Source organism: Oryctolagus cuniculus, chromosome 5 (genome assembly GCF_964237555.1).
Source record: "Oryctolagus cuniculus chromosome 5, mOryCun1.1, whole genome shotgun sequence".
NCBI classification, from domain to species: domain Eukaryota; kingdom Metazoa; phylum Chordata; class Mammalia; order Lagomorpha; family Leporidae; genus Oryctolagus; species Oryctolagus cuniculus.
This window is the reverse complement of record NC_091436.1, coordinates 52,380,408-52,406,105: the sequence shown is the minus strand read 5'-3', so window position 1 is coordinate 52,406,105 and position 25,698 is coordinate 52,380,408. Positions and strand designations below refer to the sequence as shown.

The 25,698-nt window shown below is 39.0% G+C and overlaps 1 protein-coding gene and 1 long non-coding RNA gene across 8 annotated transcripts in view; both read left to right on the top strand.

Annotated features, from left to right (window-relative positions):
• Positions 1-25,698, top strand: part of SLC35F1 (solute carrier family 35 member F1) — a 632,790-nt gene that overhangs the window by 217,792 nt on the left and 389,300 nt on the right. The gene's annotated exons all lie outside the window — the stretch shown is intronic.
• Positions 3,422-16,259, top strand: LOC138849599 (uncharacterized). Its single transcript, XR_011388556.1, has 2 exons — positions 3,422-8,452; positions 14,734-16,259. It is a non-coding gene; the product is annotated as an uncharacterized lncRNA (long non-coding RNA).

Sequence of the window (25,698 nt, the reverse complement as noted above, 5' to 3'; positions counted from 1 at the left end):
AGCTGTTTTATTACTGTATGATGTACACTTGAATTTCTATTGAATTCATTTTATTAAGTATATATTTATTTATATACATAGGTATCTACATCACCTATTTACTTATATAATGTACATTTACATAAAAACATATTTGTGTAATTCTTGCAGAGTTCATTCTGATAAACACATATCTCCATTGATGCACAGTTAATATGGAACAACCTTGAAATTCCTTTTTATATATCCACTTACCAAACCTTAAGAAGATCCTTCATGTAGATCTACTTATCATTTAATTAGCATCAGCAAAGCTTCACCAAATATAAGAGTTATTGCTGTTTTCTATCTAAGGGACTAAACAACAGGCCAGGTCAAGGAGTCAGGCATTCTTTTTTTTTTTTTTTTTTTTTTTTCTTCAGTGGGAGAGAGGGAGAGTGTGTGCCCATTGCTGGGCTGAACTGGTGCTGAAGCTGTAAGCCATCGGGAACAAAATCCATGTCTCGCATAGGGGTGGCATCAAACCAAATACTTGGGTGCTCACCACTGCCTTATAGGGTTTGCATTAACAGGAAGCTGGAATTAGGAGCAGGAGCCAGGAATTGAACTCAGCCACTGTGATGTGATACACAGTTGTCTTAACCACTAGGTTAATCATGCATTTATAGTTACTTATGTATTCTGTTTCTGAGTCTGCAATTGGTTCCTGGAGCCCAGTCACTCCCAGAGTAGGGGGAGATAGAGCTCTCTAACTGGGCCCTGAGTAGGTCAGTAACCTGCCATTCTCATGGAGAACATGAAACCAACAATGTATTTTTAAAAGTACAGTCACTTGGGAGATTACTGATGCCATAAACAGGAGTGTCAATTGGTAAAGTCAACAACAGGAGTCACTGTGCACTTACTCCTCATGTAGGATCTTTGTCCTTAATGTGCTGTACATTGAGACTTAATGCTATAACGAGTACTCAAACAGTATATTTCACTTTGTGTTTCTATGGGGGTGCAAACTGTTGAAATCTTTACTTAATGTATACTAAACTGATATTCTGTAAAAAAAAAAAAAAAAGAAGAAGAAATTATCAATTCCCAACTTGACTTTTGCTGGGATTAAACATGACAATAGGTCTGACCTGATTTCATCATCATTTAAAAAATCATCTATTATTTTTCACTTTATGTTTCTGTGTGGGAGCAAACTGTTGAAATCTTTACTTAATGTATGCTAAACTGATCTTCTGTATATAAAGAGAATCGAAAATGAATCCTCATGTGAGTGGAAGGGGAGAGGGAGTGGATAAGGGGAGGGTTGCGGGTGGGAGGGACGTTATGGGGGGAAGCCATTGTAATCCATAAGCCGTACTTTGGAAATTTATATTCATTAAATAAAAGTTAAAAAAAATAAAAAAAGTACAGTCACTCTGAGAGTGAAAGAGAACATTAACTGAATGGGTTGTTGGAACAACAGGTGCAGAGAGGCATGTGGTTACCCTCTTGGTAGTTCTTGATATCTCCTAGGCGCTGTGGATGTAGATCTTCAGTCCCATAGATGTCAAAGGAAAGTCCTAAATCCTATATGCAATAATGAAGAAAACTAAACAACTGCATATAGCAAAATGATCTATCTGAATTTTGTTAATGCAACTTGAAACTTTATAGCAAACCTCACAGGTTATAATGGTTTTAACATGGTCACAGTTTAAGCTGGTGCAAGGAAAAGGGACAGTTGAATAGCTGTCACTGATGAACATGGTAAGTATGCAGACAGAAAGACAAGGGTCTTTAAAAGTATTATCATCATTGAGATAATGTAAGGCTGTTCAAACTACATCTTTAGGATTCAAAGATTGCTTGTTAAGAAGTAGGAGTGGCGAGTGAAAATCCTTCTCTTGGCCAGATATTAGTTCTACTTTATCCAGACATCTGAGGATATGGGATTATGTAGAACTCAAATTCTGTATGATGACTTTTGGTCCAGATTTTACATTCAAATGTTCTTATAGTCATTAATCACATGGTTAGTCTACTCCTGTTTTCTCATCTATATGAGTGCTTAAATATGCAAGAAAAAAAAGTGATCCCCCCCCCGATTTTCTTATTGAATTTAAAATATGCTCAATATAAAATTTTGGATTCAAACAGATTTTATAGTAATTATTTGGTAATATTAAAAACATTATATATTAACTTATCTATAATTTATTTTGAATTCTCCGTCAGCCCAATATTAAATTAAACTTTCACTATCTATCCCTAGACAATTCTAAGTATCTAGTAGCCGATACTTCATTTAAAAAACTTATCCCAAAGAAATTCTTTTTTACAGTTTTTAGCATTAAGTTGACTAACATTTGAACATGATACTTATATCATTTCATGTATTATAGAATTCCAGTAATATTTTATATCTTGAGACTTGTACTTCCTAATTTTAAGAAGATTTTAAATTGTGATTTCTAGAAGTACCTTTTAGGAATTGTAGGAAAAAAATCAATATTTTAACTGACTATATAATACTTAATTTAACACCTAAGCTAATAAGACCTATTACCAGTGTTATACTCAGAACCTTTTGTGTAATGTCTGGCCTGACAGGTGATGTGAGAAATGGGTTCATATTAGCAGTCAAGGCTCTCACAGGCTATGGTTACCAAGCCCAGAGCAGCAACCATAGTGCTTTGCACATGCTCAGTGAAACTCTGTGGAGTGCAGGATTGTTATGTATGCAATTCAGATTCTCTACTGGGTCTCTGAGTCTTGAGAGGACACTTGATGCTCCACAATCAACAGTCATGGACAAGACTTTCAAGCTTCTAATGCCGTTCCATGTACCTTCCTCTTCCCAACACCTCTCCAGAGACCCCAGGTGAAGGAAAGAGGTTAGAGTAATCAGAGGCTCGAGAGGATGAGAGAACAATGGGAGTTATGTTAGGACTCAAGCTTGGTGCAATTTTGCTCCAGTCTAATGTTAGCCATTTTATCACATGCATGTCCGTGCTGAGTTCCTGCCTTTGTTGCCTTGCTCAACTGAAAATTTCATGTCTGAACTCAAGTGCAGGAACCCCACCCTACCTGAGGGTGACCTAAAGTAATAAAAAGGAGAACTAACTTCCACTGAAGAGAGAGAATACGGCCGGCGCCGCGGCTCACTAGGCTGATCCTCTGCCTTACGGCGCCGGCACACCGGGTTCTAGTCCCAGTCGGGGCGCCGGATTCTGTCCCGGTTGCCCCTCTTCCAGGCCAGCTCTCTGCTGTGGCCAGGGAGTGCAGTGGAGGATGGCCCAGGTGCTTGGGCCCTGCACCCCATGGGAGACCAGGAGAAGCACCTGGCTCCTGACTTCGGATCAGCGCATTGCGCCGGTAGCAGCGCGCCGGCCGCGGCAGCCATTGGAGGGTGAACCAATGGTAAAGGAAGACCTGTCTCTGTGTCTCTCTCTCTCACTGTCCACTCTGCCTGTCAAAAATAAAAAATAAAAAAAAAAAAAAAAGAGAGAGAATACATAGTAGTTTCGTTCTGTGTCTGGCTGATTTCACTTAAGATAATGATCTCCAGTTCCATCCATTTTACTGCAAATGTTAAGGTTTTATTCCTTTTGTGTGTGTGTGTGTGTGTGTGTTTATTTTTTAAAGATTTTATTTATTTACTTGAGAGGTAAAGTCATAGACAGTGAAAGGGAGAGACAGAAAGGTCTTCCATCTGTTGGTTCACTCTCTAAATTGCTGCAACGGCTGGGGCTGGGCCAGTCTGAAGCCAGGAGCTTCTTCCAGGTCTCCCACATGGGTGCAGGGACCCAAGTACTTGGGTTATCTTCTACTGCTTTCCTAGCCCATTGCAGGAGCTGGAATGGAAGAGGACCAGCCAGGACTAGACCAGTGTCCACAGGTTATGCCAGTGCCGCAGATGGAGGATTAACCTACTGTGCCACGGTGTCAGCCCCTTATTCTTTTTTAAATTGCTGAGTAACTTATGGACCACATTCTTATCCATTCATCCATCAACAGACAACCATGTTTATTCCATATCTTAATTATGTAAATAGTGTTTGAATGAAACATGGGAGTTCAGGTATCTTTTTGATATGCTGATTTTATTTCCTTCAGATAGATACCCAGAAGTGGCATAGTTTTACATGGTAGATCTACTTTTAATTTTTTTGGAGTGGCAGAGAAACAGCAGAGAGATGGAGAGAGGAAGAGAGACAGGGAGATGGGGTGGGGAGAGAAAGAGAGAAACAGAGAGATATCCCTTCTGTTGTCTCCTATCTGTTGATTAATTCCCCAAATACCCACAATGGCCAGGGCTAGACCAGGACTGGAGCCAGGAGACAGGACCTCAAGCAAGTTATCCCACATGGGTGACAGGAACCCAATTACGAGTCATTCCTGTTGCCTCCCAGGATCTGCATTGAGAGGAAGCTGGAATCAAGAGCTAGAGCTGGGAACAGAACCCAGGCACTGTGATGTAGGACTTAGGTTTGCTAACCAAAAGGGCAAATGCCCACTCCCTGTTTTAACTTTTTTGAGAACCTTCTATACTGTTCTCCATAATGGCTGTACTGATTTGTATTCCCACCAGCAGTGTATAAGTGTTCCTTTTTCTCCTCATCCTTGCCAACATTTGTTATTTTACATCTTTTCGATCACAGGCATTATAACTATAGTGACATGATACCTCATTGTGGTTTTGGTTTGCACTTCCCTGATGGCTAGCAATGTTGAACATATTTTTTTTTTTATTTTTGTTGACCATTTGTGTTTCTTCTTTTGAGAAATATCCATTCAGATCCTTTGCTTAGAAATGTCTGTTTAAATCCTCTTTGCATTTCTTAACTGAGTTGTTGGGGTTTTTGTTGTTGAATTTTTTAGTTCCTTATATATTCAGGATACCAATCTTTTGTCAGATGAATAGTTTGCAAATATTTTTTTCCATTCTGTCTGTTGTCTTTTCACTCTGGTGATTGTTTCCTTTGCTGTGCAGAAGCATCATAGCTTAATATAATCCCATTTGTCTAGTTTCACTTTTGTTCTCTGTGCTTCTCTGGAAATTTTACAAAAAGAGTCAATCTGAACTTAATGATTATCAAAGACTGGAAAGGGTTCGAGGAGAGGTGATAGAGAGAAGTTGAATAAAGGGTACTCTAGCACAGTTAGATGACAGTTATATGTTCTGATGTTCCATGGCACAGTGAAGTGAAAATTGATTACAATAATAACTGTATAAAGAGAAGAGCTGGAATATTCCACACGTGGAACAAGTACAGGGAAGTGAGGATGTTGACTGGTTGACTTGATTGCCTTATACAGTATGCGTCACTTGAAATATTGCAGTGTGCTTCATAAAGGTATAGCAGTATTATTAAAATTGTGCTTGCCTTAACCAGCTAGCTGTGCTCCAGCCTGTGAGCATCACATGGGAGACAGATATGAGCTGCTTTGCAGGTACATAGTACTTGCTTTTGCTGCATTTGTGCTGGACTTCACAGTGTAATTCACAGATACCTGTCCTTTAGTTCACATTAGCAGGTTGGCCTTGGAATGACAAGGCGTCTTCCCGCCAAATGGAATGGAATGCCTCCAACTCTTTATCTCCAGTCAGTGACGGATGTGGGTGCACTGCCCTTCTGGTCAGTGGTGTATTAGGGCATCACGCTTTCCCAGAAGGTGACCAAGCCCTGCTCCTTTTGCCTTGCCTAGCTGGAAAGAACATACATAGAGCAAGACAGAGCCATGGTGCTATCTTTTGATGTGCTGTTAGACTGCCTTGTCCAAAGAAGGATTTTGAGCCTTCCATTGTGGATGTGAAACTGTGATTAAACCTTCAATGAGTGCTCCTTTACTAGGCAACAGGGGGACAGTGCCTGGAATCTAGTCAGTTCATTGATAAAACTTGAGGTTGAAGGCATGACTATTCCTTTGTGTAAGTGCATCCAAGCTTCATTAACGTGCAACTGCCCAGCTCTGCCATCAGATTCAGCCACGACTAACCAGAGGCATTGCAGAGGCCATTTTAGAGCACCCATAAGGAAAGCTTTTAATCTCTCATTGGAGCATTTTAGAAGTCACCAAATGTCACCAGACCCTTGTTGGCAGGTTAAGATTTGAGCAGATCTCCAGGAGAAAACTCATCCTTTTTAGTGTACATATTCTCAGTATTTTTTCTTTCAGTTATCTGACTTCAAAGCTGGATAGCTGTCATAACTTTTAGCATCAAAATGAAAGCTGGAAAAGGAAGGAAGATGAATGAGGACATCCATTTGTGTCCATGGAACAATATGAGTATTCTACACCTGTGTTGATGACTTCCTTCTTAGCTCTGTGAGGGTGATTTTTCTATGGTGACATGGGTTGGGGGACTGTCTCCTCATGACTTGGGTATCCTGAATGACTTATGCTCTGTCTCTGCATTTAGCCTGTCATCATTTTTATTCCATCATCTCCAAACATATTTCTAGGCAAAATGAGCAGCTATCAAAAGAAAGAATTATCCCAATCACCCCTGTAAATATTTAGGCATGTCTTGAAGCTAACTTCTTTTTTGGACCATCTTTGCCTCTTGTGGAAACAGCTTTGTCAAATCAGTTTTCAGAAGTGAGTGAACCTTGAACTGTACAAATAGTGGGGCCCTGTGCTTTGGAAGAAACCACAAAAATTCAAGGGGTAGGGTTGGGGAAAGGACATTAGAATATAAATCATTGCAATAGTACTTAATAAGTGTTTGGATTTTTGAAAGATTCTACACCATCTGAAAGAGCATGAATTTTAGACATGAGCTTGATAGAAACATCTGAAAAATATTTTTGTTGTATAATTCATTATTTCTTTGACATATTTACTGAGAAAACAAGGAGGATTTATATGGGGTTGTATTAAGTTGTGGGTTTTTTGATATTGGCCAAATGCAGTCCTTTGGGTCCAGTACATGTAGTGAGACTTCTAAGTTACAAGGGCCTTTTGACATTTCAGTAACCAAATCTCTGTCTGTAGGGCCAAAGGCAGAGTTCGCCAACGCACAGGGTTGCTCTACCATGAAGAATTTTCCATCTAGGTTCCAGTGAGTTATATCTGAGGGTAAGGAAACAGAAGTAGACATGCCTTCCCATACTTGAGGTGTAGAAAGAAATAAATTATGTTGTACATAAATACATAAACATAAAAGTAGACTCATTAACAAAAACTTTTTGGCTTCATAATGCATGGAGTAAGAGAAGGAAAGCACAGTAGCATTTGGAATTCCTCTGTTGTATGTGCAGTTGAAGGATAGCCTGCTGAAGGAAGAGGTTACAAAGAGATGCTACTGTATTGAGATAAATTCAAAATACATGTAATATCTGACATACACAAGTATAATCATATGAATAATGCAAATTTAAATAATCATTGCTGATCCTTTACTATGTGATATATATACTCATAAGGTTTCTCAGTATTCTCCATAGACATATGAGTTACAGGTTATGGTCTTCATTTTCAGAGAGAAGAATACTGAATTTGTGAGAGTCATTTAATATTAAATGCAGCTAATAAATGACAAGGCAATATTCAAATCCACAAGTTTCTGATTCCGAATCTACTTACTTCCAGCATAACTTGCCTATCAAGGATAAATCAGTCCAGTGGAAAACTGCTAAGCCTCTATTTTATGCTGATGACACAATTAAACCAGACTGATATGCTCCCTGCTTTCAAGAAACTGATACTTTAGATTGGATGAAAAAAATTAGAAACCTATCTATGTTTGCTTCTCTCTTTCTCTCTCTCTCTCTTTTTTTTTTTTTTTTTGACAGATAGAGATATAGAGAGAGACAGAGAGAAAGGTCTTCCTTCCATTGGTTTACCCCCCAAAATGGCTGCTACAGCCGGCGCTGTGCCGATCCAAAGCCAGGAGCCAGGTGCTTCTTCCTGGTCTCCCATGTGGGTGCAGGGGCCCAAGGACTTGAGCCATCCTCCACTGCCCTCCTGGGCCACAGCAGAGAGCTGGACTGGAAGAGGAGCAATCTGGACTAGAACCCGGAGCCCATATGGGATGCCGGTGCCGCAGGTGGAGGATTAGTCAACTGAACCACGGTGCCGGCCCTTCTCTGTTTATTTCTATGCATTCTTGAATGTGTGGATTGAGACACTTGTCTACCCTGAGTATAGTTCAGACAGTTCAATGAGTACTATGTTCCTTTCAAGATAAACATTTTAAATGTCCTTTCTGTACAAAAATGCACATCTCACATTCTGTTTACTGAATATTGCCATCTCTCATGGTAGTTTACAGAATAGATTATGTGCATTGTAGGGTCATCATCAGCTTAGATACTTTAGACAGTTATCAGGATAATTTTAATTTATCAAGTTATAATGTATTTCATGTTAAAATAAGACAACTGCTTATATCCTCTTTCTTACTCTCAATATCATCCAATTAAAGCAGAATAGATTTATCCTGATATTGTGGATCTCACAAAGAAAGAGGGAGGAGGAGCAGGTAAGCATTCTCTCTAGTATATTTCCCCAGTGGTAGGCAGGGTGTAGATGAACTATCTTTTCTGCAGAAAGAAACGAAATTGTTGACTGCATACCTGATGGAGAAGGGCCAAGTTATTAGCACAGAAATGGGAAAGATGGAAGTCAGGTGATCATAGAGGCATGGAGCAAATGAGAGGTGATTTAGTAAAGATTGCATTGTTTGTTTCTTACATGTACATAGTTACGTGAAACTTGCATCCTTCACTGGCCAGGCTCTGCATCTAAACTGTTCATTAGTTTGCTTCAAGAGCTCAGGAAGAGAAAGACACGTGCTATATGATACCCTGCTTGGGGACACTCATCAATGACTAATCTGGCACAACTTAACATGGAATTACAGGATTTGCTTCAGGTCTACAGGCAAGAAAAATACACAGTGGAAAGTAAAAAGGAGAATCAGAATGGGTTAAATTTCTGTTGAATAAGTTGTAAATTTTCTTTAGGTCTAGATTTTCCTCTTTGTTATCCTCAGTACTTTGGTGATTACTCATTTATAATGGGACCCTCTATAAGGAGCTCCATGAAAAACTTGGAAATGAGACAATTCAATCTCCATGAATGGCTAACTACAGAATCTCTACCAGAGTCAATTATTCTAACAACATTTTCATTCTGCTTTATCACTGAAACTATTCAGAAAGCCAGAACTATTGTTAGCAGGGTACCAAGACTCCATCATCTCCATAGGATGAGAACATTTAATAAAACCAAATGGAAAACTTATGACTTCTTCATTTCCAGCTGACTCTCAGGCCATCCAGACAAAGGACCAATTAATAGAAGAGAGCTTAGCCTAAAGCTCTGGAGTTGTTTGGTCAGGTCTGGAAGAGAAATGATTTCCAGGGCCTCTCAATCCTGTCTGTGTCTGGCCTCTTCTTCATTCTTACTTGCCTTTTGTGTTCAGCTCATACAAGGCACAGATACACAGTGTTTCTTGTGGGACTTGATTGTCATTTTTCATGATTTCATAATCAGTTTCTTTAATCTCAATACTGATCCATTCTGAAGTCCCATGTTAGATATACAACCCAACATATACAAATTTAATTTTTCCTAGTAATCCACTATAAAATGAGACATTTCTTTCTACTACTGTACACACTAATATGTGATGTATTTTATTTTATGTAACTCTAATTTGACACAACTAAATTAATAGCCTTTTATTTGCATCTAGCCTGTAATGCCTAGGCTTACACATTATATGTAAATGTATGTTAAGGCCATAGTAAGATGACCATGTAAGTGATCACAAAGCACAATTTTCAAATAGAATAAAGGCCTTAGTGATTGTTATTTATGTGTGTAAGGACCTCTGTTTGCTGATGCTATTTGAAGATGTTGTATTTAAGTTCCTAACATCTGAGTATTTGCTATTTTGGAATGATTCATCCAGTTTCCATTTAGGGGTTTGAAGTTCTTGATATATAACATTTCTTTAGAATTCAGGATCAGTCCATTGCTAATCTAGGGTTTAACCACGTGGAAGGGATGAGACAGGCAGGGTCCTCCCTTTCCCATCCTGTCTACTAGTCTCCATTCCTCACTATTGTGTATGGATGGGAAGCAGCAGAGCTCGTAAAATGTTCCCCCAGGATTTTAATATGGAAAAACAAAATCTGGGATATAATGTTAGGTAAGGCAATGAGAATTATTTAAAAATTATTCTTCACATATTAAAAATTCTCATTGTTTCTGCAGGTCTTTTAGCATGTTTACATTTTAAAATGAACCCCTCCTTGCTTTTTAAAAATGCAGGACCTTGAACACTATCATACACAACGCACACACAAAAGGTTTTAAGATTCAGACTTCTTTGATGTAAAAGCGTGGGTCTTGTATAATCATCTGCTCACCCGGAGAGCAGATGCTGCTCTCTTTCTTGGCAGACAAAGCTTGGATGAAAAGGGCAACAATGCAGGGAAGCTGTTAACGCCCACCGCTCCTCTTCCACTGACAGGCGCTGGACTTCCCCTGCCAGATCCCGTCAGCTGCTAGACAGAGGGCATCCCGAGTGATCAAAGAAGAAAGGGTCTTCAGAGTATAATGTGCTGGAGGAGAAACACTGAGAAATGCAGAGCATGAAACTCTAGATCTGCCAAAGAACTCTTTAATTGTGACAGGCTGCTCTGCCCACTTTTTGTAATACTAGAAATACTGACATGTGTACAGAGAGCACCGTGTGTGAGACCATGTGCTGGGGTACCTGGAACACCAGGACGGTGCAAAGTGTGACTCCACCACTTCCAGATCTGTGAGCACAGCAAACATCTGAAACTCTCTGAGCTTCGGTTTCCTTGGCTGTGTGAGATGTGCCAGTATGAGCTGGGATCCAGGATCCGGGAACTCTGATTTTAACATTTTTCTATTTTCCATGGTGTAGCTGTTTCTGCTATGCAGTGTTAAGCTCCTGATGGCAGTGGCTTGCAAAATTCCTGATTATTTAACAGTAGATTCATTAGCTGGCACAAATACATCATTGCTGATCTATAAAGTGAAGATAATAAAATTGACCTCATAGGATTGTGGTTAGGATTACGAGGAAGGTGTTTGCCAAATTCTCAGTACCCTGAATTCTGGCATGTGGTAAATGCTGATGTCCCTTGGTTCCAGGACCACTTTTGAATACTAGAATCTGTGGATGCTCAAGAATGTTGTAGTATTTGTGTATGTCTATTCAAATACCTTCTATATGCTTGAGATAATCTCTAGATTACTTATACCTTATCCAGTGTAAATACTGTATTAATAGGGAATAATGACAAGAGAAAGGAGTTCAGTAGAACCACGTTTTCCCCCAAATATTTTCTATCTGTGGTTGGTTGAGTTCATGGAGATGGAGCCCATGGGTGCAGAGGTCTGACTGTACTTAATAATTAATAGCTGATTTTGGCTGCATATCTGTTTTAGGGAGTTTTAAAAATTTTATTTGAAAGGCAGAGAAATAGAAAAAGAGGCAGAGAGGGGGAAGGACATCTTCCATCTTCTGATTTAGCTCCCAAATGCCTTCAACAGTCAGGGATGGGCCAGGTTGAAGCCAGGAGCTTGGCGTTGAGGCTGAGTCTTTTATGAGGGTGGCAGGGACCCAAGCATGTAAGCCATCATTTGCGGCTTCTCAGTGTGTGGATTAGCAGGAAGTTGAATCAGAAATGGAGTAGCTGGGACCCGAACCAGGCTCTCTAATGTAAGATGTGGGTGACTTAACCTCTGTGCCAGATGCCTGCCGTTGAGGGAGTCTTTGTGTCAGTGATTCTAACTCTGGGTATAGGTTATCACATGTCACAAAAGTGCTGCCATAAGATAAACCTAATCTTTTAATTCTTAAAATACTCATTGTGTACTACTCAATACTTTGAGAGAGAAAAGAAGGCTATTTTAAAATGAGAAAATATACATTTCAAAGAAACTGTCAATTCATGATTTTAAACTTTCAATGTCTACCTTTTTAAAAAATTATTTATGACCTTTTGCCAATACACGAGGACCTGAGACTGCTGTCTCATGTTGTCTTTTCATGGAGGAGCCTTGTTAAGAAGGCTTTTTTTGAAGAAACACTTTGGTTGGGCCTGAGAATGACTTTTTTCTTTGTTTGCTTACCATTTTCAGCTGTGCTCTCTCGCGTTCTCCTTGCTAGGTCTTTGTTAGGTTATGGTAACATCTCTTACCTTTCTGATTATTTTGACTTATAAATAATTTAGCCAGGCCAGTTTGAACTTTCACTCTCCTCTCTGACTGAGAACGTCCTCGTTTTTCCAGTACAATCTTCACATGTGACCTAAGGGGCTTGGAGGTGGGTCCTAAACCACTATTTGCACATCTGTTCTCTGCTTTTCTGTGCCAGCTCATTCAGTACTGCTGCCAGAAGGACATGGGGAGCAAAGGTCATGGCTCATCATGTAACTAAGTGAGACCCAGACCTCTCTTTTTACCATTTTCTTGGCTGATAGTGTTGTAGGCAGGCATATAGAATAAAATTGATCAGGTTTGTGAACTGGAAGACCACGCCTTCTCCACGTCCCTGTGAGACCTCATGCCCCTACCTGGCCACACCTGTGTGCCTACCAGCCAATCAGGCTAATTAACCACTCCCCTTTGGAAGTAGATTAAAAGCGTGGGACACGGTGTGCCCGCCCCCTTTTTCCTTTCTTTGGCGTTTTGCCAGTGCCGGGCTTGCTGTGGCCCAGCACCTCCAGGGCGTGTGGCCTTAGGGCCACCTGCCCCATGCTTCCTTGCCTAGATGATTCTCCTTGCAGCTGGTTCCTGGTACTCCGCATGAATCCAGATTTACCTCTCTCTTAGATAGGACCCTCACTCTCCTATGCATTTCTCTCACTGAATAAAAGCTCAAAAAATGTATCATACTGCCTTGTTCATTTATGCTGGTATTCAGAATTCTTCTTTGAATATTAGGCAAGAACCCACAGAGGCTTGTTAATATTGAGAATTTATTAATAAGTGTATGGTGATATCAAATGGCACTTCATATTCTGATTTCATATAGCACTCCAGATGGGACTTTTGGGGGACTTTTAGGGAGCCATATTCTGATATCATATTTTAGGGGGCATATTCCAATTTCAGTAGTGCCTATCCATTGGGCTGTCTCTGAGTAGTCAGCAGCCAGATGTTGCTTGTCCTGTTCCTGTTGAGTACAAGGATACTTTGGAAGAGCCAAGGAGGCTCCTAAGTCCCCCTTTCTCTGATATGCAGGTTGAGGCTCTAACATGACTAGCTTCTCCCTTCTCTGCTCTACTCTGTAGGCTCTGTGGAAGGGCACAGCAGTACGTCACAGGTCTGGCAGCCTCCAGTGGAGTACATACATCCCCACCCCCATGGACAGCTCACAAACCCTTGCCCCTCCCAGTGGTAGTACAAACATTAAACTACCAGGGAGTTTTTTCTCAGTCCTACATCTATTGTCAGTTTTCATGAGCCCTGCCCAGAGAAGCAGAAACAGACAAGGTGAGTGCCAAAGCAGAAATCAAGCAGAGGAACAAAATACAAGTTTTTTCTTCTCCTCCAGCTTTTTGAATGATTATCCTAGCGGCCCTCTGAGTTGTTTAAGGAGGGAGGAGTACTCTCCTTCTGTTTCCCCTGTGGGATTCTCCTCATGAGCACTGATCCCCATAAAACTGTTTCTCATTATTCCCTCCCCACAGAGAGGGTCTTAGACACTGACTAGGAGTCTTTCCATTGCAAAGTACCACAGACTGGGTGACTGAGACAACAACGATTTATTTTTCTCACAGTTCTGCAGGCTAGGTGTTAGAGATCAACGTGTCAGCAGGGTTGCTTCCTTCCAAGACCCGTTGCATTGGTCTAGGTGTCTTCACGTGGTCTTCCCTCTGTGTCCTGTGGTCTTCCCTCTGTGTCCTGTGTCCTGATTTCCTCTTTGTGTCTGATCATGGTTACATTGGCTAGGACCACTCTGATGAGTGGATTTTAACTTCATTACATCTTTTAAAGACCCTATCTCCAAATACAGTTACATTCTGAGGTGTTGGGGGTTAGGACTTCAAGATAGGCGTGGTGGGGACTCACCACTTAGGCCATGAGGAGGGGAGGGTTGTTTTTGCTGGCCTCTGCTATCACTGATCTCGTCTTTAAAAATTCAATGTATTTGTTGTGTTTTAGCTTTGGATCTAGTTCTGAGATGACAGAAAAAGCACACTGAAACTTTTATTCCCTGGGAATATAATTATCTGATGTTGAACATTTTTGAGACCTTTACTTTGCCTATAGCATCCAAATAATTAAAAGTATGAAACATACAAAAAATATGAAACATAATAAACAGACAGGACATAAAGAGATTTAGAAAAATATTAACTATAAAACATAGGAAACAACTGAAAGAAAGGATAGAAGATATTATGGGAAAAATAGAATTATTAAAAATCTATTTTGAGACAATAGAAGCAAACCAAATGAAGAACCAGGGTACTGCATTACAAAAAAAAAAAAAAAAAACCAAAAAAGAGAGAGAGAGAAGGAAAAACTGCACCAAAGAGAATTATTTATGAATTTAAGTAATCATTAGAAATACTGCTATTGTTTATCAATAACACAGATGTTAGTAAAGTTAGTAGATTATTTCTACTGATACTTTTGTTCTTATCCATGTTATATTTTATTTAACTCATGCTTTGGCCTTCTGGGGGTTTCTTAACTTGAGGTGTTAATGTTTGTTCAACTTGGCAAATTGACTTATCATGCCCCTGTTTACTCTTGTCTCTAAAGCTAATTATGGCTCTTCAGCAGTTTCTGAGTTCCAAGAAACCATTAATGTTCATTTCAGTAAGAAAACCATCGGGAACAAAAGGATCAGTCAGTCTTGTGTGGTGAGTGAATTAATAAAGTTGGCTTAGTGAATCTGCTCCTTGGTGCATGTTCTTACCAAAAGGCAAGTTACCTTATCCCTTGCAAAGAAAAGAGTTCAGAGTAGGTTGGGGAAGTCATTTCAATCCAATGTGAGGGTAATAAAGAAACAAATATTTGCCTTTTTAAAAAATATTCATTTGTTTTCAATTCTTTGACTCTTGGTTACCTTGAGAGGTAAAAGTGTGTGTATACTTAATAAAATACCGTAAAGACTGAAGATGGTTAATATTTCCCGAGAACACTGTTTTCATTTCATTTCTGAAATACCTGGCAGAAAGATGAGCAAAATCTCAGGAAATCGTTCCATAATCAGGTATTCATATGAATTGTACTTGAGTTCTCTATGCATTTGTCCATGTGCTTCAGAAGAGACCACTTACTCTTTTACTACTCCTCTGTGTCGTGCTTCTGTTTCTCAGAGGAAAATGAGAGCCATATTTTAATTTTTTTAAGATTTTTATTTATTTATTGAGAGAGTTATAGGCAGAGGGGAAGAGACAGAGAGAAAGGTCTTCTATCCACTGGTTCACTCCTCAAGTGGCCACAACAGCCGGAACTGGGCTAGTCCAAAGCCAGGAGCCAGGAGCTTCTTCTGATTCTCCCATTTGGGTGCAAGGGCTCAAGCACTTGGGCTATCTTCTAGTGCTTTCGCAGACCATAGCAGACAGCTGGATTAGAAGAGGAGCAGCTGGGATACAAACTGGTGCCCATATGGGAATCTGATGCTGCAAGTGAAGGCTTACCCCACTATGCCACAGCCCCAGCCCTAAGTTGTAAAAATAAATCTTGCTAAACTAGCTAATATTGTTGGCTTGCTTACTGAGAACAGCTTTCCATATTAGGGTTTCAACATGGAACATTTGTCTGTCTTTTGTCTGGAAAGAAGTTACATTAGTTGGCAGTATCAGGTATGATACTATTTTAGGTCAATTGAAGTGAAAGGTGATTCTTCATTAAGAGAGATGTACAATTTGGGACATGCTCAATCAGACTTGCCGCAATGGTGGAGTTAGAAATGTGCCAGGAGATTCCAATACAATCCCATCAAGGTTGCATGTACCAATGCCATCTCACTAGTACAAGTGATCAATTTCAGGTCACAATTGATCATACTGATAGGTCTAGGAGTCAAAGGGATCACACAAACAAGATTAGTGTCTGCTAATACTATCTGATAGAATCAAAAAGGGAGAGAACGATCCAACATGGGAAGCAGGATACACAGCAGACCCATAGAATAGCATATGTCCTAAACAGCACTCTGGCCTCAGAATCAGCCCTAAAGGCATTCAGATATGGCTGAAGAGCCCATGAGAATATTTTAGGCATGGAAAGCCAAGACACTCTGGCAAAACAAACAAACAAACAAAACAAACAAACAAACACACTTAAATGAAAGATCTCTGCGAGTGAGATCCCAGTAGAAAGAACGGGGCCATCAAAGAAGGAGGTACCTTTCTCTGAAGGGAGGAGAGAACTTCCACTCTGACTATGACCTTGTCTAAATAAGATCGAAGTGGGCGAACTCAAAAGGCCTCCATAGCCTTGGTAACTCATGACTAGAGCCTAGGGAGATTTCTGACGCCATAAACAAGAGTGTCAATTTGTTAAGTCAACAACAGGAGTCACTGTGCACTTACTCCTCATGTAGGATCTCTGTCCATAATGTGTTGTCCAATGTGAAGTAATGGTATAACTAGTACTGAAACAGTATTTTACACTTTGTGTTTCTGTGTGGGTGCAAACTGATGAAATCTTTTCTTAATATATACTAAATTGATCTTCTGTATATACAGCGAATTGAAAATGAATCTTGATGTGAATGGAATGGGAGAGGGAGCAGGAGATGGGAGGGTTGTGGGTGGGAGGGAAGTTATGGGGGGGGGGGAGTCATTGTAATCCATAAACTGTACTTTGGAAATTTATATTTACTAAATAAAAGTTTTTTTTTTTTTTAAAAGATCTCTTTAGGATGGGGTCAGCATTGTGGCACAGTGGGTTAAACTGCCACCTGTTAATGCCATCATCCCACATGAATGCTGGTTCATGCCCCAGCTGCTCACTTCCAATCAAGCTCTCTGCTAATATGCCTGTAAAGGTAGTGGAGGATGGCCCAACTTCTTGAGTCCTTTCACCTGTGTGGGAGACCCTGATGCTGTTTCTGGCTCCCGGCTTTGGCCTGGTCCCATCCCAGCCATTGTGGCCTTTTGGGGCATGAACCAGCAGATGGTAGATTTGTTTCTTCTCTGTCTCTCCTTCTCTCTGTAGTTCTTTCAAAACATAAATAACTTGTCTTTTGTTAAACTTAATATTTATTATTTTTGAGATAACATTTTAATTCACATAATAAAGACTTAATGCTCCACTAAATAAAGAGTTCAACAAATAAAAAGTAAAACGACCACAGTTGACCAGGAAAATACATGAGGGCTTTAAGCAATAATCAAATGAAAAGATGGTCAAGTTCATATATAGTGAAGTATATTGCTTATTTTTATAATTTTAGCAAGGTTTGGGTTGGCAATAGTTTTTCTAGAAGTAGCTTGGGAAATTAACACTCAACCATTTGTATGTTTCACTACTTTTGAACAACAGGATTCACAGTCTCCCTTTATCAGACGTGTCTAGGGAATCAGTCAAACCTACTGTCCCTTGGTCGCTGAGATTCTGACCCAGTGTGATGACATCCAAAGACCTGCATTTGTAGAGGCCTTCCAGATGATTCTGATGATCACAGGACAAATGTTTTGGGAAATTGCTCTGCTCACAATTTGTTCTGGCAGCATTGAGACCTGCCTGGCTGTGTATTTTTTTTTTTCTTCTTCATGTTGCACAAGTTCACCAACCACCCCTTTGGTCTAGAGATTAAGTTATTATTCTCTTATATAGTTAGCCCAAATATCCCAGAAGATAGTTTCTTATTGGCCGAAAGATATTTTGTAGCTTCAGTTCAAAAGCATCTCTCCCATGAGTCCCTTAGTGTCAGATGAATGTATTTCAGCTCACGGAAACTGAGAGCTGCTCCTTTTCTGAAGTGAGAAGCAAGGATTCACATTCACCTATTCACAATAAATTTGTCTGTAATAGATGTCAAATTTTCATGTCTAGATTGAATCTACTTGCTGTGTGTTTAAGTGAAACTAATTTTTGTGACCCTATTTTCCAAAAGGACAATCTAAGACAGGAAAGAATCCAGATAATTTACCCCATTTATGATCATAACTCTAAAAATGCAATCTTGTAAAAATACTTATTTGTTTTTATTTGCCGATTCACAAGTGTAACTTTTGGTTATTGTAGAACATTTGAAACACTTTAATTAAAAATGTAAATATAAATAAAACCACCTGGTGTTTCATAATACAGAAAAAATAGTATGTTTTTGGTGTTTTTGCTTCTATTTAAAAATACACATAACTATTCCTAATATTTATATGTAAATTTGTAGGCATTCCTGATCATCTCTTTAGGATAAATTCCAGGAAGTGTAATTCACATAGGTTTCATTTCCAAATTGCTTTCCAGAAAATTCAGCTTATTAGTATTTCAAGAGTTATATAGGTAATCACATTTTACAGGTTCAAATAGATTTTTTAAGCTTATAAGAAACATTGTTCATTTTTAGAAAGTTTGTAATTTTTTGGTGGTTTTGCCTAAAGTTTGTAGGTTTTTCTTTGCTATTTGATGCTGAGGTGGTTGTATCAGCGGATTGAATGGGGTTGAATAACTGGACAATACCAATGGCTCTGCTTAGTGCAGTGAGTGAAGTTTAACTTGGGTTCTCAGGGCTCAGCTGTCCCACTCTTTAAGCTGTTCTCTCTTGACTGCAATGATGGTTCTCTCTTTACTAACCTGTTCTCTCTCAGTTGAGCTCTCCTGACTGTAATGATGATAAGAACTGCTACCATCACACACATTGCAGCTACCATGTAAAGCATCTTTTTTTCTGCTTTTTTTTCACACAAGATTTATTCATTTTGAAAGTCAGAGTTACAGAGAGAGAGTAGGAGAGACAGAGAGAGAGAGAGAGATCTTCCATCCATTGGTTACTCTTCAAATGGCTGCAATGGCAGGGGCTGGGCCAAGGCCAAAGACAGGAGCCCGGGGCTAATTTTGGGTCTCCCACGTCGGTGGCAGGAGTTCAAGGACTTGGACCACCTTCCACAGCTTTCCCAGATGTATTAGCAGGGACCTGGATCAAAAGTGGAGCAATCAAGACTCGAACTGGTGCCTTTATAGGATGCTGGTACTGCAGGCAGCAGCTTAACCTACTACACCACAATGCTGGCCCTCTCTTTGGGGGCAGAGGATGTTGACCACACCCTTTGACTCTACCTGGTGCTACCCATACCTATATTCCCAGGGAAACTTATGTTTCTCCCCAACTCCATCCCAGGTATGTATTAAAATACATTTACAGGTATTATCATGCATGTTAAAATTATGAATTTTCAGAATATCTACTTGTATGAGGATTAGCCTAGTGGTTTATTCTACTGGGCAACCATAACAGAATACCAAAAGCTGAGTGACTTATAGGAAACAGAAAATAATTTTCTCACAGCTCTGGAGGCTGAAGGTCTAAGATCAAGGTGTTGACAGATTTCGTTTCTCCTGAAGCATCACTCCTGGGCTTGCAGACAGCTGCCTCCTCACTCTGTCTTCACCTGGTCTTGTGTGTGTGTCTGTCTGTCTGTCTGCATCTCTCTTCTTACGGGGTCAACAGTCATGTTGCATGTTGCATTACAGTCTACCCATAGGATATCATTTCACCTTATGTACTGTTTTAAAGGTCCAGGTTCCAAATACAGTCTTATTATGTGGTAAACTGGGAGTTTAGATTCAACAAATGAATTTAGAATGGAGAGGCATAGTTCAAACTTGTTTATTATTTACCTAAAGGTAGGTAGAACTGAATATGCACAGATGACATTCCTAGGAGCTGGTTTTATGTACACTTTCTGGGCTTCTCTCCACATTTCCAGGTCAAGACTCATTTTTTTAGAAACTATGCTTTAGGATTATGAGTAAAATTAGTACATTTATTCCACAACTTTTATAACCTGAACAAGTTAAGGATAACCTGAATTTCCCATTAATCTATTTTTAATACAATTCTCCAGAATACAGGAATTAACAGGAAACTCAAGGTAATGGTTTCTTCCAGTTCTGCTGAGGTAAACTAACACAAGGGATTCTTGACCTTGTTTGGGTTTTGCTCTGTTGTGTGTAGGCAGTCAAATTTTCCAGGTTCAAGATCTTGCTATATAGTGCCAGTTATGTTGTGGTTGTTATATGCAGAGATTCTGAGGGTTTAAATCTTGCCTCTGACACTTACCAGCTCTTTAACCCTGTGCAAATTGCTTAATCAGTTTCCTCATCTGTTAAATGGGAGGGAAAATTAATATGAAGAGTCCTTGTTAGGAATAAATTAGTTATGCCATAAGCATTTAGACAGTGTATAGCACATCAGAAGTATAATTGACCCTTGAGAAAAGCTAGGTTGGGTTTCCTGTGTGTTCAGCAGTCAAAAGTCTCCAAATAACTTATTTTTAAAAGATTATTTATTTATTTGAGAGGTAGAATTACATACAGTGAGAAGGAAAGAAAGAGAATTTATGAATTCATCAAGGAGAAATCTATAATTGTATGAATTATATGAATATCATCAAGGAGTGTCGCTCCCCCTCTTCGCGGAGGAACGACACAGGACCCTGCGCTGTTCTTTTGTCTGCTCGGCCCTCCCCGGGTTTGCTGCTGGTTCTTCCCGGGTTGGCTACCGTCCCTTCCACCTCCATGGAAGGGTGGTTCCCCCTGGCCGCATTCCCCACTTCCGCAGGGGAGCGGCACACCGCCGGCCGGCTCTCTCTGGGGCTGCTCAGATGTTATCCGGATGTTCCCCTTAGATGTTCCTGGTGCATGTTGTCTCTCTCCTCCTTTATAGTCCTCTTCCACCAATCCCAACTCTGCTACCCACACGCCGAGTACGCTGCTCTCCTCCAATCAGGAGCAGGTCCTACAGTTTATTGGTTGAACTGGAGGCAGCTGTGTAGAAGCTGTTTCCTCCTCTCCCAGCGCCATATTGTGGGAGAGCAGATGCATAGAATAAGTCTTAATTCCAGTAACTTACTTTAGTCCGAGTTGCTCCCCACAAAGGAGAACCTCTCAGAAGGGAGAGTAATTAAAGCAGGGAGCCGGAGCTGGGCTGATCCGAAGCCAGGAGCCAGGAGCTTCTTCCAGGTTTCCAACACTGGTAAAAGGGCCCAAGGACTTGACCCATCTTCCACTGCTTTCCCAGGCCATAAGCAGAGAGTTGAATTGGAAGAGCTGCAGCTGGGCCTAGAATTGGAGCCCATATGGGATGCTGGCACTGCAGATGGAGGATTGACCTTCTGCACCACAGAACCAGCACCCTCTAGATAACTTTTGACTCTCCCCGATAGCAGCAGGAGGTAGCTCTGAGTTTATTACAGTAACATTGTATGAACTACAGTAATTTTATGCAGTTATGAGTTCATGTTGCATCTTCACATTTGTTAATATTTCTTTCAGCTACAAATGACATCATGTATAATCTGTAAATGTTTAAGTACATTTTGATAAATTTAATTTTTAATAGTTTTGTATTTATTTATGGTAGTGATAAAAATAGATTTATCTGTATATATTTTATGCATTCATGACATAATTTTCTGATTTTTTCAATAAGTCTAGGCTATGTAGTTCATCTGCAAGTTTTTTTCAAATTGTCCCAAATCTCTAGATAACTGTATATGGATAGACCTGTATAATTCAAATCTCTGTTGTGCAAGGGTTAACTATTCTTAATAAATATTGCATTTTATTTAGGGGCAGCCACATATATATTTTGGGGGTCTTAAAAGATTCCATTTTGTTTCCTCATACTGGTGATTTAGCAAACATAACTGTACTTGAACATAATAGGTACTGAATAAATTTTTATTGAATGAATGAATGATATTTAAAAATATTTATTATGTAGTTCTGCAGTGAAGTGAAATTTAATTTGGATTGTCAATAGCATAGAATTTAATAAAAATTCTTTGCAATTTTGGAACAAAGAAGATGACTTTGATTATGAAAGCCAGAAAGACCTTATGATATGTCTCAGTTCAACATTAATACATTCTTTTCATACTGAGTCAAATAGAAGTCTGTGACAGCTATCCTCACAAATTTTGGTCTAGGAACCATTTATGTTCTAAATTACTGAAGACCCCAAATAATTTTGCTTATGCAGGTTATATCAATACATGTTTGCCATATTAGAAATTAAAAGAGAAATTCAAAAATGCATATACTGCCTCAAATAACAAAGTAAACCCATTAATGATTAACATAAATGACTTGTTTTTATGAAAAATACTTATATTTTCCAAAACAAAAAATTTAGTGAGAAGAGTGACATAGTTTATATTTTTGCAGATCTTTGGTTTAATAGAAGACTGGTGGATTCACATATTTGCTTTTGCCTCAATCTGTTGCCAGATTTGCACACGCATGTATACTTGTAAGAGAATGAGAATGAAACAGGCAAATTATATATTGGCATGATTATAAAATAATTTTCCTTATTTGGACCTCCAGGAAGGATGTTAGGGACTCCCAAAGGCCACCAGACCACACTTTAAGAACCGCTAATCTAAGTTCAGTTCATTTAAATTCTGTAGCCTTCAAGCTTTGCAATTCTCTACTTATCAGCGTTAATTAGTTGAACAGATGGAAATGTTTTTATCCTTCCATTGATGTTTAGAAACAAGTTCACTAAAATGCTGTTCCAATACCATTCAGTGATAATTCTCATCATCAGAATAAGTGAGAACATTCAATAGCTGGAAAAAAGTTTGTTGAGGTTTCTTGACTAAAAAAAAAGAATTTTTCTTTTAGAGTTTACTACATTATTAATTCCTAGAGGCAATGTGCTGCTTTTATCATATTTAGAGTCCTCTGCCTGAGAATACCAGTTAAGCTTTGACCCAGAATTGGCTAACAGCATCCCAGAAAATGTCTGGCAGTGTTGAAGAACAGATATGGAACCCAGGACTTGGGGAAAAATTCTTTTTATTTTAAGAAGATTTTTCCATTCTAATGTGTTAGAGATAATTACATAGGTCATCCTATCAATCAGACGTGATGTCACTGTAGCAAAGTGCAACAGAGAGCTCTCAAATTAGAGTGATTCTCTGGGTTTTGGTAGATAGGAATGCACCAAACTATGAAGAGGGAAATTCATCCCACATCCACACGTGTTCTCTGTTGCACTGAAGATGTCATAGTCTCTATTCGAAATGAGCGCTCGTTTTATTATGTTCTTGGCCTAATGAGTTGTTCCTATCATTTTTATCTTTTAGGAAATGAAGCGAATTATAACTAAGAATTTTCACGAGTGATTATCCTATCACTCCAGGAATCCTTGATTGCTTTTCTGGAGATTCCAACTCTTGGATGTCACCATGGTAGAGCATATTTGCCACAGGGGAAATTATCACCATGCCCTCCACTGTGACAGTCTCCCATGCAGTGGCACCAGAGCAAATGATCATGCAAGTCGCCCCTAATGAATTCTAAGACAAGCTATAACTCTGTTGAATGTCAGGCACTTTCCCATAAAAATTCATAGTGTGTTGAAAAATGTAAGTAATAGGAATTCTAGGATAATTTGACTTCCAGGAGTCTGGGATTTTCATCTGTTGAGTTCAGTTGTGTGTTTCTCCTGTGGTGAAATACATAGATGTCTCTTTTAGCTTTAAACATATTTTAAAAATTCCATCTCATGCTCACAAGAGGGCGCTAATTCATATTTATGTCCAAAGTGGCAACAATAAATTTACTCAAATCTCTTCAAGGTCAAACTGGAGAAACCTTGGCAGAAAGAAAACTGTTGGCTTCCTTTCCTTTTAGAGGAGCAATGTCAGGTGTGACAAATTTCAGGTTATAAAAAACCAAGTAACAAAGCACATAGTTGTCAGATTATGTGCCCACTCAATTTTAAGGCAAAAGATTTGAGTTCAGGAGCAACGATTTCATTTGTTTTCTTTGTTCAACTTAATTCTTGTTTATTTCTTATGTATTATTGAGATGACAACAGATAAAGACTTACAGGAAGGAAGGCTATCTATAAATATGTGAATGTTTAAATAAATACCTGACTGTAAATTTAATACCATGTTCTTAGATTAATCCATGTCTCTGTTTTCCTTGTTATATAAAACAAGGGTCTTTAGCCAAAACTGATTCTGGTCATTTTCTCCCTTGATTGCAAAGTATTACACATTTATTGTAGAAACTTCACAAAAGACAGCAAAAATATTTAAAGGGAAACATTTATTATTCCATAATCCTAAATTTATTTAATCACAATTGACATTTTGGTATATTTTCTCTGACTCATATGTAATTTTGATCATGCTTTTCTCATATATAGATACATAGTTTCTGTGTGCTGCTTTAAAATCTTAATTTTATGGCAATTATTTTAATGTCTGTTAAATTGTTTTAAATGAAGTTTTAATGACTGTCCATTACTTCATTTTAATTCTACTCCTATGAAATAGTGTGATAGATGTCTTTGTTCATAAATCTTTGATGATATATCAAATGGCATCCTTAGGTCAGATTCCTAGAACTGGAATTCCCAAATAGAGGAACAGGATTATTTTTGAGACTTTTGACATATACTGCCAAATTCCTTTCTAGAAAGATCTTTTACCAATTTATACAATAGGAGAGTGTCTGACACAGACTAACTACCCTCATTAGTGTTGAATATTTTAATTTTTAAAAATGATAGCTAATTGGATGGGTGAAAATGCTGGCTAATGATTTGTATGATTGTATGATTTGTATGGATTGCTGGGGAAGTTAACTGTTTTTGTGTTTCTGAGACATTTTGTTTCCTTTTCTATGAATTGTGTTTTCATACCTTTTATCCATTTTTTCTATGTGATACAGATTTTATTTTTTAAAATGAATTCTTTGTGGTGTGATGTTAATATATCTTCACCTGCTATATTTGAGATATTTCCCAGTTTGTACTTTTCCATTTCATTCACTTATGGACTTCAAAAAATCAGTAGTTTTAAGCTTTTATGTTTTTAAATATATTGGATGCCTTTGTGAATTTGGTCATTGATTTTTCTCTCAATGCACAGAACATTTGGATAATCCTTTTCAAAATCTTTACAACACAAAAAGATTTTCAGAGGCATGATTTTTTTTCTAAGATTTTACTTATTTACTTATTTGAGAGTTAGAGAGAGAAAGGGAGAGACAAATGTCTTCAATCTGCTGGTTCACTCCCCAAATGGCCACAAGAGCCAGAGTTGGGCCAATATGAAACCAGGAGCCAGGAGTTTCCTCCAGGTCTCCCACGTGGGTGCAGAAGCCCAAGCCACTTGGGCCACCACCACTGCTTTCCCAGGCCATCATCAGAGAGCTGGATCTGAAGAGGAGCAGCCAGGACATAAACTGGTATCCATATGGGATGCCAGCGCTACATGTGGAGGCTTAGCCCACACCAGCCCCTAGAGGTTGACTTTTAAATTTTAGTGTCATTTAATAATAGATGTCCAGGAGAAACACGTAGCTGAATTATCAAACTTTGAAGGGAAACAATAAAGTTTATGTTAATTTGGGAGTAGCTTCAAACTTTACTTGAATTTTGGGAATATTGTAATTATTATATCCCTTCAGGTGTGCTTGACTGAAGTAGACTTTCTAGCCTGTTGGACCTGTCTTCTCCCTTCAGAGAGACAAAGAGTTGCCTCATTTTTTCATACTCTAGAAATATAAGATAACAGAAAT